General features: G+C 48.0%; 1 long non-coding RNA gene and 1 pseudogene across 2 annotated transcripts in view; both read right to left on the reverse strand.

The window, feature by feature from the left end:
• The window catches only part of LOC142049262 (uncharacterized), a 363337-nt gene that overhangs the window by 256494 nt on the left and 93292 nt on the right, over nt 1-13551 (reverse strand). The window lies entirely within an intron of this gene.
• On the reverse strand, nt 11651-13187 carry LOC142049666 (uncharacterized; annotated as a pseudogene).

Here is a 13551-nt window from a genome sequence, read left to right on the forward strand (position 1 = left end):
CTCTATCCTTGAGTGAGTTGCGGGATATACGGAAAGATTTCGGGCGTCATTCAGGTGAACATGTTATCACCTGGCTGCTCTGATGCTGGGATAATGGGGCCAGTAGTCTGGAATTAGAGGGGAAGGAAGCCAAACAACTGGGATCCCTCTCTAGGGAAGGGGGCATTGATAAAGCAATTGGAAAAGGAACACAAGCCCTCAGCCTCTGGAGGCGGCTCCTGTCCGCGGTGAGAGAGAGGTATCCCTTCAAAGAAGATATTGTATTTCGCCTAGGAAAATGGATGACCATGGAGAAAGGCATTCAGCATCTAAGGGAATTAGCCATGCTTGAGGTGGTTTATGGTGACCTGGACGATCGACGGTCCTCCAAAGATCCAGATGAAGCTGAGTGCACACGACCCATGTGGCGGAAGTTTGTACGGAGCGCACCATCCTCATATGCAAACTCATTGGCAGTGATGTCCTGGAAAGATGACGAGACACCAACGGTGGCTGAGTTGATTGATAGACTCCGGGAATATGAAGCGAATCTCTCTTCCTCGCTCGTCTCTGCTGTTGAGAAACTGTCCCGAGAGTTCCAGCAACTCAAAGAAGATATGTCTTTGCGGCGAGCGAGGAAAGCAAGCAGCCAACTCAACGTGAGTGATAGAGCAAGCTTCAGTTTTATTTTTAAGTCACAGCGCTTTTATATGCTCTTGTAAACAAGCTTCAACAATTACTTCATACGGATTGCGACACCTCCTTAACGAACAGTCTATTTCTGTACTTCGTGCCTAAACTCCTTGTTGTTTGTCGGATGCTCTCAAGGCCGAGAGATATCCCTGCCTTTCTTCTTTGCTCTCAAGGCCGAGATATCTCTCGCCTTTCTTCCTCCTCCTGGTGACTTGCAGATTCTCTGTAATTTCCCATCATCGGGTCTGATCTCTGTAATTTTCCATCAGCGGGTCTGACACTGGGTCTGTAGTCAAGCTAATTCCATCGCGTACCTATAATCCTCCAGCCCGCTTTCTATCTCAAACAACTTATCAGGGGACCCGCATGTGGATTCAAGCCTATAGTTTCCCACATTTCCCCCTTTTTCTTTTATTCCTTGAGAAAGGAACACGGCACTCATACTTCTTTCCATCATTCGTCGCATACATTGCGATATACAAGGAACACACATTAATACAATGATAAACAGTATAAATATCATTAGTCCCATCTGCAAAATACTCTTAATCCAATTGCCAATGCCCCATCCATTAAACAAGCTGTTAAACCAATGCCATGGATCATCCTCCCTAAGTTCTGAGACCCTCCTTCTTAAGCTCTCAATACTTGCATGTATTGATTCCGAATGATCTGATAGATTCATGCAACACATCCCTTCAAATTCAGCACACCCATGTCCTTGGGCTAAAAGCAAAAAATCTATGGCTGCGCGGTTTTGCAGCGTAGCGTGTCTTACAGAGCCTACATCTAGTAATAAGTCAGATAACGCCTTTGATGTGGCATTTGTTTGCTTAGCTAGCCAACACCCTAGCTTGTTTAATGTCGTGAGGCTTTGAGCAACACCAACTCCAGGAGCCAAGAAGGAAGCAGCTATGATCTTTGCCGGATTCCAAAACTCAGCTGTAGAGTCACAGCTGTTCTCAAACTTATGAGTGCTCCTTTTGCTTCTCATCTTTCTATAATGTTGATAAATCATTGAAGTGTTAGGAGTAAGAAGTGTTAGGCGACCTATAGAGCAAGGCCCTCCCTTTATATGTGACGGGATGCCAGGCCAAGCCCGGTCTCCACAAATTAAAAACAAACCTGCAGGTAGCGCAATAGGCATATTGCTAGAGCGTGAGATATTTGCAGAGGTGTAGTTACACCAAGCAGTGGCATTTTTATATACACTTAGGGTGGCATTCACAGGCCAAGAAAGAGACTGGTTTCGTTCCGTATAATTAAAGTATAAACAAGCATCCATTGACAAAGAACCCAATAGCTCAAGCTCTTGTGGCTCGAGATTAGTTTGAGGGCGATGGACTGCCCAACCGTCCCAATTATTCACACAATTCTGGGGAGTATCACAAAGGCTCCCTAAGTGTGGTGTATTTTGTGGTATCACTAGCGTCCAATTATCAACCGGCACTCCAACCAAACAGGTGGAGAGGGGATTTCCTGGCGATGACAATGATAGGCAGATGAAATCTTGGCCTGTTAGATTTGCCAGGGTAACCCATACATTCTGTTTTGGCTGGGGCGGTATGTACATGCCCTCGGTGATTCTTATCACGATACTTACGATGACTAACGGGAGTACTATTGATTTGTCTAATCCAGTCAAGGGTGTGCAATTCATATCGTCTAGAACCCTCTATTTCGTGGCCTGCGATAATTAAAACCTTATGTGTCTGTAATGGGTGATAGTAGCAACTGTCACACCACCCCCTAGCTCGATGGGTTCTTACCCACCCGCGCTGTTGACAGCTATGACACTCTCTTAGTACCCAGGGTCGGCACTTATTACATTGGGGACATTCTATCTGTATCCTGGCTACCTCTACCGGTGCAGTCATACGTCTTCACTGTCTCCTGTCACTTCGCAGATTTCGTTCTTCTGTTCATTAGGCATAGCCTTTACCCATCTGCTGGGTATCCACCTTGGACCTTCTGACTACAGTATGCTGACCCATTGTCTGTCTTAATCTGTGTTGGAGTTCCCATTACAGCAAAACAGACTGTTAAATGACGTATAACATGGACGGCCTTTTCCCCTGACTGTGCTGTTGGTCATAAAAACTTGCTATAAGTATCGATAGTAACGTGAACATATTTTAGTTTCCCAAATTCTGACACATGCGTAACGTCCATTTGCCATATTTCCCTGGCCTGAAGGCCTCTGGGATTAACTCCTAGCCCTATGCCTGGTCCGTGATGGCTGCAGGTAGGGCAGGCTTGTCTTCGGCTGTAGGCTTGTAAATATCCATTCCAACACCCTTATCTTCTCCCCCTTTTTCTTTTTGCGCTAAGTGCACCCAAAATGTGAGTAGAACCATGGAGTATGGTGAGATCGATGGGGAGATCGGGGTCCAGCCGGTCTACTGCTCTCTGAACGATCTCGGAGCTGAGGCGTTGTATCATCGAGGTTTGTTCGGCAGTCGGTCGGACTGGCGCGGCAGGGTCAGTGCCCTTTAACATAGGGCGAAGAACCTCCAAGTCATCATTAGTGATTCCGGCTACTGGCCGTAGCCATTGTAAGTCTCCTAACAGCCGTTGAGCATCATTGAGGGTTTTAATTGCTGTGTGTAACGTAAGTTTCTGTGGACTTACTTGAGAGTCACTGATGCGCCATCCGAGGTATTTCCATACTGGCGAACGTTGAACCTTCTCTGCTGCGATTACTAGGTCGTGTAGCTGGAGCTGTTGCTGTGAATATAATTCTTGCTGTGCTGAGAAGGGTTGTTGTTGCGCGAACAAGATGTCATCCATGTAATGGTAAATTATAGTGTCCGGCCATTGCTGCCGCACGTTTTTTAATGCAGCATCTACGAAAAGTTGACACAGAGTAGGGCTATTCTTCATGCCTTGTGGCAATACTGTCCATTCGAAACGTAAGTCAGGACCCTCTCTGTTGATTGCTGGTAACGTAAATGCAAATCGCTGGGTATCCTGAGGATGCAGCTTTATATTAAAGAAGCAGTCCTTTAAGTCAATAATTAGCAAATGCCAACCAGCTGGTAACATGGCTGGATTTGGAAGGCCAGGCTGTAAAGCCCCCATCGCTTGCATTTGCTGATTTACTGCCCGTAAATCATGTAACAGCCTGTATTTCCCTGACTTTTTCTTGATAACAAAAATAGGGGTGTTCTAGGGGCTTGTCGACGGTCGGAGATGTCCTTGATCTAATTGTTCTTTTATTAATATGTGGGCTTGCTGTAGACTTTCCCGTTTGAGCGGCCACTGCCCGACCCATACTGGCTCTTCTGTGAGCCATGCTGATCTTCTGTGGACGAGTGTCCATCAAAGTGACATCTACTGCTGTTGCCAAGTCCAAGCCGAGGCTTCCTCTGGTGGCGGGTTGCAAATTGGAAGCTGGCCGGAGCTGCTCGGCACGACTGGTGGCGTGGTGACGGAGTGCTGAGAAGTCACTGGAGCCGCAATTGGTGCCTGCGCGCTGCGACTCTGGGTGCTCAGCTTCCCGTTTCCCGAACGCCGGCAGGCAGCTGTATTGTGGCTTTGAGCTTGGCAGTGTTTGCACCATAAGTTAGCTTCGCTGCACTGTCTCTTCATGTGTTCTGCTTTTCCGCAGCGGAAGCATCTAAAAGTAGCTGGCCCTCTGTTAGGGTTTTTAGCTGGACCCAATGGGGCGAGAGCGGCACAAACTTGTTGTTGAACCTGTACCATTCCCTGCCCAACTTCCCTCAGTGCCTCAACTAACATAGCTTGAGGACCGGTAGGTACTCGACTCATGCGTTCAAGCATCACCTCAATGCCTGCGTCTAGGGGAAGTGTAATTAAAATACTTTTAGTAGCTTGGTTGGAGTTTTCCATAACACATTGACGCAGCAATGGGCCCTTCATAAACTCAGGTAAGTCGGTACGATCTAACGCTTCTGTAACTCGATCTACAAATGTGGCAAAAAGCTCTTCCCTCCCTTGCTTAATCGACATGTAAGAAGGGGTGATTGGTGCTGTTTTGACGCGCTGTAAGGCGTCCCTTGCTAGCCTCATTGATTCTCTTAATACATCAGGGCCTGTCTGCATTTGCATGTCTAGAGATGAGAAGGGTCCTATTCCCATAAGTTGTTCTACTATTACTCCTGCTAGCGGATCGTTTTGCTGGCGCTGGGTGTTTGCCGATCTATCGCATAGGGCGTGCCAGTGAGCCTGCCATAAAAGCTGCTGCGACTGTGTCAGTATGAACTTCATAATGTTTTTAATATCCTCGGGACAAAGCAGCCCGCTTCCCCAAATGTAATTTAGCATCTGTCTGGTCGGCTCACTGTGTACACCCGATTCGCTGACAGTACTTCTCAGCTGGTTCAAGATTTTCCAATCAAGAGGAGTATGGTGTGCGAATAAATTTTGATTGTTAGCAGGGTCCGGTTGATAGATGACAGGGAAAGCCTGAGCCAACAAGTCGGCGGTCTCTAGGTCCCCATTTTGTAATGCCTCTAACCCGATTTTCCGCCAGTCAACTCGGCTGCGCACATTAGGCACAGAACGGTGACTAGACGGGGTGCTCGGCTTATTTTCCTCCACCGGAGAAACTACATCACATAAATTTTCAATATCTTCACCTCCCTTTCCCAAGCTTATTCCTTCTCCGCTAGTTTCTACAGATCCACCAGGAGGAGGAGGAGGGGGAGGAGGAGGAATAAGGGGCTTTCGAGGTACGGTAACTGGGATCCCCGAGAAGGGAGGCGAAGGATTGCCTAAGCCAATTCCAATCTTTCCAGCATTGGGGTCACAATTGTTTAGCCGATCAGAGGCGGCTGTTGCTAATCTTTTTTCAGTTTTATATTTTTTCATACAGTTAATCACTTCCCGCCAAGGTTTCATTAGCTTTTTCGCTGTCTTATCGTCATCTATCACCAAGTCCCACAAACAATCACCATAAGCTCTCCACTCCTCTACTTCAAAAATCGACTCCGGTTCTTTAAAGAACTCTTTCACTTTGCCCACTGTAACTAGCCTTGACAAGTCTTTTAACTGACTTACTCCCCGCTTTTCTAAAAAGCGCTTTAATAATTCAAAAGCTACCTCGACCTCCATCGCCCGATGTGAGGATAAATCAGCGTCGTTTGTACGGCTCTCGCTCCTGGGTTAGCTTCAACTGCGGAAAGCGGATCCCCTCTTGAATTCCGAGGTTGGACCCAGGCCGGAGGGTCGGAACGTATCAGAAATGATGCATAAATCGACTCCTCTTTTGCCCCCTGGCCGCCGTCTGCCAGTGCGTCTCCGTCTCTCGCTGCCGTATCAGAAATAGTCCTTTTCAGGTCCCTGTTCGGGCGCCAGTTGCGGTGAGCGAGGAAAGCAAGCAGCCAACTCAACGTGAGTGATAGAGCAAGCTTCAGTTTTATTTTTAAGTCACAGCGCTTTTATATGCTCTTGTAAACAAGCTTCAACAATTACTTCATACGGATTGCGACACCTCCTTAACGAACAGTCTATTTCTGTACTTCGTGCCTAAACTCCTTGTTGTTTGTCGGATGCTCTCAAGGCCGAGAGATATCCCTGCCTTTCTTCTTTGCTCTCAAGGCCGAGATATCTCTCGCCTTTCTTCCTCCTCCTGGTGACTTGCAGATTCTCTGTAATTTCCCATCATCGGGTCTGATCTCTGTAATTTTCCATCAGCGGGTCTGACACTGGGTCTGTAGTCAAGCTAATTCCATCGCGTACCTATAATCCTCCAGCCCGCTTTCTATCTCAAACAACTTATCAGGGGACCCGCATGTGGATTCAAGCCTATAGTTTCCCACATGTCTTACTCCCCACCAGTACGGACCAGTATCTCAGCCATTAGGAGTAAGCGTCCCTTGGCTCAAGAGAAGGGATACACACGACGGGGCACCCTATGGTTTTACCTGCGTGATCACGGAGAGGAAATGAAGAAGTGGGATGGAAAACCTACCTCAGCCTTAGAGGCACGGGTACGTGAGCTGCAAGGGAGAACAATTACTCAGGGGAGTTTCTCCAGGAGAGCTGCTGCCCCAGTTTCCTGTAAGCAATTCTCCAGACAGAGGAGCAGAAGTGCTGATGGCCTGACTGATCTTAACAGAGACACCTGTGATTCATATTTACAAGAAGTGAGTGATGAATACTATGATGAGGACTAGGGGGGCCCTGCCTCCAGCCAGGTGGAGGAAAGGGATAACCGGGTTTACTGGACTGTGTGGATCCGATGGCCTGGCACATCTGACCCACAGGAGTATAAAGCTTTAGTGGACACTGGTGCACAGTGTACCTTAATGCCATCAAACTATATAGGGGCAGAACCCATCAGCATTGCTGGAGTGACAGGGGGATCCCAAGAGCTAACTGTATTGGAGGCCGAAGTGAGCCTCACTGGGAATGAGTGGCAAAAGCACCCTATTGTGACTGGCCCAGAGGCTCCGTGCATCCTTGGCATAGACTATCTCAGGAGAGGGTATTTCAAGGACCCAAAAGGTTACAAGTGGGCTTTTGGTGTAGCCGCCTTGGAGACGGCAGAAATTAAACAGCTGTCTACCTTGCCCGGTCTCTCAAAGGACCCTTCTGTTGTGGGGTTGCTGAAGGTCAAAGAACAACAGGTGCCGATCGCCAGCACAACAGTGCACCGGCGGCAATATCGCACCAACCGAGACTCTCTGATCCCCATCCACGGGCTCATTCGTCGACTGGAGAGCCAAGGAGTCATCAGTAAAACCCACTCACCCTTTAACAGTCCCATATGGCCAGTCCGGAAGTCTAATGGAGAGTGGAGACTAACAGTAGACTATCGTGGCCTGAATGAAGTCACTCCACCGTTGAGCGCTGCTGTGCCAGACATGCTAGAACTTCAATACGAACTGGAGTCCAAGGCAGCCAAGTGGTATGCCACAATTGATATTGCTAATGCATTCTTCTCCATCCCTCTGGCAGCAGAGTGCAGGCCACAGTTTGCTTTTACATGGAGGGGGGTCCAGTACACCTGGAATCGACTGCCCCAGGGGTGGAAACACAGCCCTACCATTTGCCATGGACTGATCCATAATGCTTTGGAACAAGGTGGAGCTCCCGAACACCTACAATACATTGATGACATCATTGTGTGGGGCAATACAGCAGAAGAAGTTTTTGAGAAAGGAGAGATAATAGTCCAAATCCTTCTGAGAGCTGGTTTCGCCATAAAACAAAGTAAAGTTAAGGGACCTGCACGAGAAATCCAGTTCTTGGGAGTAAAATGGCAAGATGGTCGTCGTCAGATCCCCCTGGATGTGATCAACAAAATAACAGCCATGTCTCCACCAACTAGCAAAAAGGAAACACAAGCTTTCTTGGGTGTTGTGGGTTTTTGGAGAATGCATATTCCACACTACAGTCTGATCGTGAGCCCTCTCTATCAAGTGACCCGGAAAAAGAATGATTTCAAATGGGGCCCTGAACAACGACAAGCCTTTGAACAGATTAAACGAGAAATAGTTCATGCAGTAGCTCTTGGGCCAGTCTGGGCAGGACAAGATATAAAAAATGTGCTCTACACCGCAGCCGGGGAGAATGGCCCTACCTGGAGCATCTGGCAGAAAGCGCATGGGGAGACCCAAGGTCGACCCCTGGGGTTTTGGAGTCGGGGATACAGAGGGTCCGAAGCCCGCTATACTCCAACTGAAAAAGAGATATTGGCAGCATATGAAGGGGTCCGAGCTGCTTCAGAAGTGGTTGGTACTGAGGCACAGTTGCTCCTGGCACCCCGACTGCCAGTGCTGGGCTGGATGTTCAGAGGGAACGTCCCCTCCACACACCATGCAACTGATGCTACGTGGAGTAAATGGGTTGCACTGATAACCCAGCAGGCTCGAGTAGGAAACCCCAGTCTCCCAGGAATCTTGGAAGTGATCATGGACTGGCCAGAAGGCAAAGACTTTGGAATATCACCAGAGGAGGAGGTGACACGTGCTGAAGAAGCCCCACTGTATAACACACTGCCAGAAAAGGAGAAGCAGTATGCCCTGTTCACTGACGGGTCCTGTCGCCTTGTGGGAAAGCACCGGAGATGGAAGGCTGCTCTATGGAGTCCTACACGACAAGTAGCAGAAACTGCTGAAGGAGAAGGTGAATCGAGCCAGTTTGCAGAGGTAAAGGCCATCCAGCTGGCCTTAGGCATTGCTGAACGGGAAAAGTGGCCAGTGCTCTATCTCTATACTGACTCCTGGATGGTGGCAAATGCCTTGTGGGGCTGGCTGCAGCAATGGAAGCAAAGCAACTGGCAGCGCAGAGGTAAACCCATCTGGGCTGCCACATTGTGGCAAGATATTGCTGCCCAGTTAGAGAACCTGGTTGTAAAGGTACGTCATGTGGATGCTCACGTCCCCAAGAGTCGAGCCACTGAAGAACATCGAAACAACCAGCAGGTAGATCAGGCTGCCAAGATTGAAGTGGCTGAGGTGGATCTGGACTGGCAACATAAGGGTGAACTATTTCTAGCTCGGTGGGCCCATGACACCTCAGGCCATCAAGGGAGAGATGCAACATACAGGTGGGCTCATGATCGAGGGGTGGACTTGACCATGGACGTTATTGCGCAGGTTATCCACGAATGTGAAACATGTGCTGCAATCAAGCAAGCGAAGCGGGTAAAGCCTCTGTGGTATGGGGGACGATGGCTGAAATATAAATATGGGGACGCCTGGCAAATTGACTATATCACACTCCCACAGACCCGCCAAGGCAAGCGCCATGTTCTCACCATGGTAGAAGCAACCACTGGCTGGCTGGAAACATATCCTGTCCCCCACGCCACTGCCCGGAACACTATCCTGGGTCTCGAAAAACAAGTGCTGTGGTGACATGGCACCCCAGAGAGAATTGAGTCAGACAATGGGACTCATTTCCGAAATAACCTCATAGACACCTGGGCCAAAGAGCACGGCATTGAGTGGGTGTATCACATCCCCTATCACGCACCAGCCTCTGGGAAAATCGAAAGATACAATGGACTATTAAAGATGACACTGAGAGCAATGGGGGGTGGAACATTTAAACACTGGGATACACATTTAGCAAAAGCCACATGGTTAGTCAACACGAGGGGATCTGCCAGGCGAGCTGGCCCTGCCCAATCAGAATCCTTACGTACTGTGGAAGGGGATAGAGTCCCTGTAGTGCACATAAAAAATATGCTGGGCAAGACAGTCTGGGTTATTCCTGCTTCCAGCAGAGGCAAACCCACTCGTGGGACTGCGTTTGCTCGATGACCTGGGTGCACTTGGTGGGTGATGTGGGAGGATGGAGGAGTCCGGTGTGTACCTCAGGGGGATTTAATTTTGGGTGAAAACAGCCAATGAACTGAATAATATGCTGTTAATTGCTATATGATGTTGTATGTCATCACTACTATGGTTGCATCAATGGAATGTTATCATGGTGGGAATCTCCCAATTAATAATAATAGCGAATGAACCTTCAATGGAACCAGGCAAAGTGCAGCAGTGAGAGAACAAGAACTACCAGTGCAGCGGTGATGGAACAAGGACTGACATGCAACAACCTGACCCCACGCACACTGCCTCTCTGAAGGACCCTTACAAGAGATGAAATCCAAAGTCATGGACTAAATGAACTCAATGGATATTCCACAGGCATTCTACAGGGGTGTTCCATAGACTAGTGGAATGATAAATGAAAATCTGTATAGAGAGATATATATATATTGTTAAAGGATGAGAAGATGGATAGGGATTATTGAATTTGTACTGAATAGTATGGGACCTGAGCATGATGTCAATGATATGGAATAAGGGGTGGATACTGTCATGGTTTCAGCTGGGATAGAGTTAATTTTCTTCACTCTAGCTGGTATAGTGCTGTGCTTTGAAATTAGCAGGGAAAAAAAAATCCTGTTGAGATAACACACAGATGTTTAGGCTGTTGCTGGGTAGTGCTTATACTAGTCAAGGACATGTCCAGCCTCCCATGCTCTGCTGGGTGCACAAGAAGCTGGGAGGGGAGGGGGCACAGCTAAGAGAGCGGATTCAAACTGACCAAAGGGATATTCCATATCATGTAACGTCATGCCCAGTATGCTACCTGGGAGGGGCTGGCCGGGGGAGGGAGGGAGCAATCGCGGCTCGGGGATGGGCAGCGTCGGTCGGCGGGTGGTGAGCGGCTGTATCGTTCGTGTTTCTGTGGTTTTTTTTCCTGTTTTCCCTTTCCTTCCTTTTCCCTTTTATCATATTAACATTATTGTCATTATTATCATAATCATTTATCATCATCATTTTATTGTAATCATTAAACTGTGCTTATCTCAACCCACAAGTTCTTTTGCTCATTCGATTCTCTTCCCCATCCCACAGGGGTGGGGGGGGGATGTGAGCGAGCGGCTGCGTGGTGTTCAGTTGCCAGCTGAGGCTGAACCACGACAACCATTCCCCAGGTCCCATACTGTTTGAGATCCTCAGTTACTGGGGCTATCCCTTCCCTGGCTCCTAGCGGCAACGGATAGGGTTTCACATTGGTAATCTTGGAGGGGGGAAGGGCAGGTGCTGTTTACAATAGGCACACCTCTGCCCAAGGTGTTTCAGCTAATTGCCTTATCTGGGGGATGCCAAAAGACCTGTGTGGCATGCCACTGCCTTCCCTTCAACACATCTATACCTAAAAGGTTCGTCTGAAAAGGTCCTATGGCTACCATTGTATTGATGGAGGCTTCCTCTCCTGGTAACCATAGTGTCACTAAAGTCATAGGCATCAACTGTGTTTTTCCCAGAGCATTTAAGATAATTAGATTTCTAGATGGGATCGAGATCCGACATTGTTCTGCTTTGGTCCACATCAGTGTGGTGATTTGTGCCCCAGTATCAATTAGAAAAATTACCGGTCTTTTCCTTGGTCTTACAGCAACTGTGATTAATAAATCCCCCCTTACATTCAAGGTGAGTTGTCTTAAAAACATCCATCCTCCATCCATACCCCCCACCTTCAGGGAATGGAGGTTCTAGTTTCCCACCTTTTCCCTGGTCGGCTCCCCCTCAAGATCTATCAGGGGTGGAGCATCAGGAACTGGTCCGAGAGTAGCTTTCCTCCCTGACCATTTCTTTACAAGCTTTTCCAATTTTTGGGTCGGGAGTCCATCCATCAGGTCTCGGGGAATGCCTTTCTGAAGCCCTAGATGCCATAACCCCTGTCAGCTTAGGGGTCTCTCTCTCCCCAGATAAATGCCATGGAGTGGCTTCAAATCTTGGCCCTTCCCAATTGACAGCTGCAGGTTGTTAACTTGCTCTGCAGACCATACAACCCTAGTTTCATTTTTTTTTTTTTGAATGATCCACCAACAGGGCCATATTTTCTCCCAAAATTAATTAATTCCTGTGCTACCTCCCCCCATGTCCACACTTTCCTTCCTGACCGCCAATGGTCAGGGGTTATCATCCCTTCTAGAGCGGCCGTAGTTCTTTCTCCTTCAGAAGTATTTTGAATTTTCCCCTGTAATTGAATGCCAGTGGGTTTCAGGGAATCAGGGAGTCCCTGGATCAGGGGAGTCATCCTCTCTGGGTCCACAGGCATCAGCATCGGGGAACTCTGGTTAGGCTTGAGCTCCTGATCATACATCACTTGGAGACAGGCTGCTTTCTGCACACTTTCCACTAACTGATCCACCGTACCCGTTATGGCAAGGGGATCTCCCCTCGCCAAAGGGTTCAGCCCCCCAGCCCAATATGTGGCCCTCTGGGTTAATGACCATGGGGCTCAGCAATTACCTGTAGTTAGGAACACACCTGGACCCCAATATCCTTCTGCTCTGACAACAAAATTCCATCCCCCCCCAACAGGGACACTCTCCACACATATTCTGTCTCTGATTCCCTCGGAGTTCTTGCAAAGTCTTTTTTCAACTTTGCTAGTTCAGTTGCTGTAAATGGGACTTCTTTGGTAAGAACTTGAGGATGGTCATCGTTATTGTCCTCATACAAATACTGTTTTAACCAGTGGATACATGTGGGGAGGCTTTCTACGGTTTCCCTTGCCTTCTGCAAGTCTCCCTGAGGGTAAACTTGCCATATCCCCTTCTCCAAAAGCTTCACCTCTGCCTCTGCCAGTGTATCCGCTTCCCTCAAAAGTTCATTCCTCAATTCTTCCTTCATTATGGAATTTTGATTTCTTTCTTCCTCCAACAATTGCTTATTTTCCTCCAATTGTTCCTGCAGTGACCTTATGACCATCTGCAGTGAGTCTATTATGGCATTGGCTTGACAAAGCCTCTGTTTCTTATCTTCCACCACCGCTGCCAGACTCATTCCCAATACCGCGCAAATTATAGCTTTTCCTTTCCCTGATCTAACCTTAGTTTCTTTCTGTAGCACCCTTATCTGGTCTACTACACTCTGTGGTTGAAACCAATGGTTTTTTGCCCAATCTTGTCCCTGGGGTGAGGGACGAGATTGGTGCGCCTCCAGAAGATGATATAGCTTATTTATCCCTTCCACCAGTGAAGAGACATAATCGTGGGCATCCACTGTGTTCCGAGCGGCCATCTTATTTAACACAAAGGGGCTATATCATCCTGAGGGGGCCACACCTTAATATTTCAATTTTCCCCTATTCTTCACCCTCAGGAGGTCATACATTAATTTTGTACTTTCTGTTCTCCGAGAATCCTGTCCATGACGCCAATTAAAAAATGTCATGATCCACTGTTGGGTTGAACAATTTGGCAGAGGTTAAACCCCCTTGCTTTCCAACCGACCTCAGGTAGCCCTGGGAGGTTGGGGACGGCTGGGCTTAACTTCTGATTAACTCCAATGTTTTATTGTGACTAGGTTCCTTTTACATTCTCAGAAATAGAATTAAGACTCAAAACAGAGTCAAGTGCCAAGTCACTTTATTTGGCCAACAATA

Source organism: Phalacrocorax aristotelis, chromosome W (assembly GCF_949628215.1).
Source record: "Phalacrocorax aristotelis chromosome W, bGulAri2.1, whole genome shotgun sequence".
NCBI classification, from domain to species: Eukaryota; Metazoa; Chordata; class Aves; order Suliformes; family Phalacrocoracidae; genus Phalacrocorax; species Phalacrocorax aristotelis.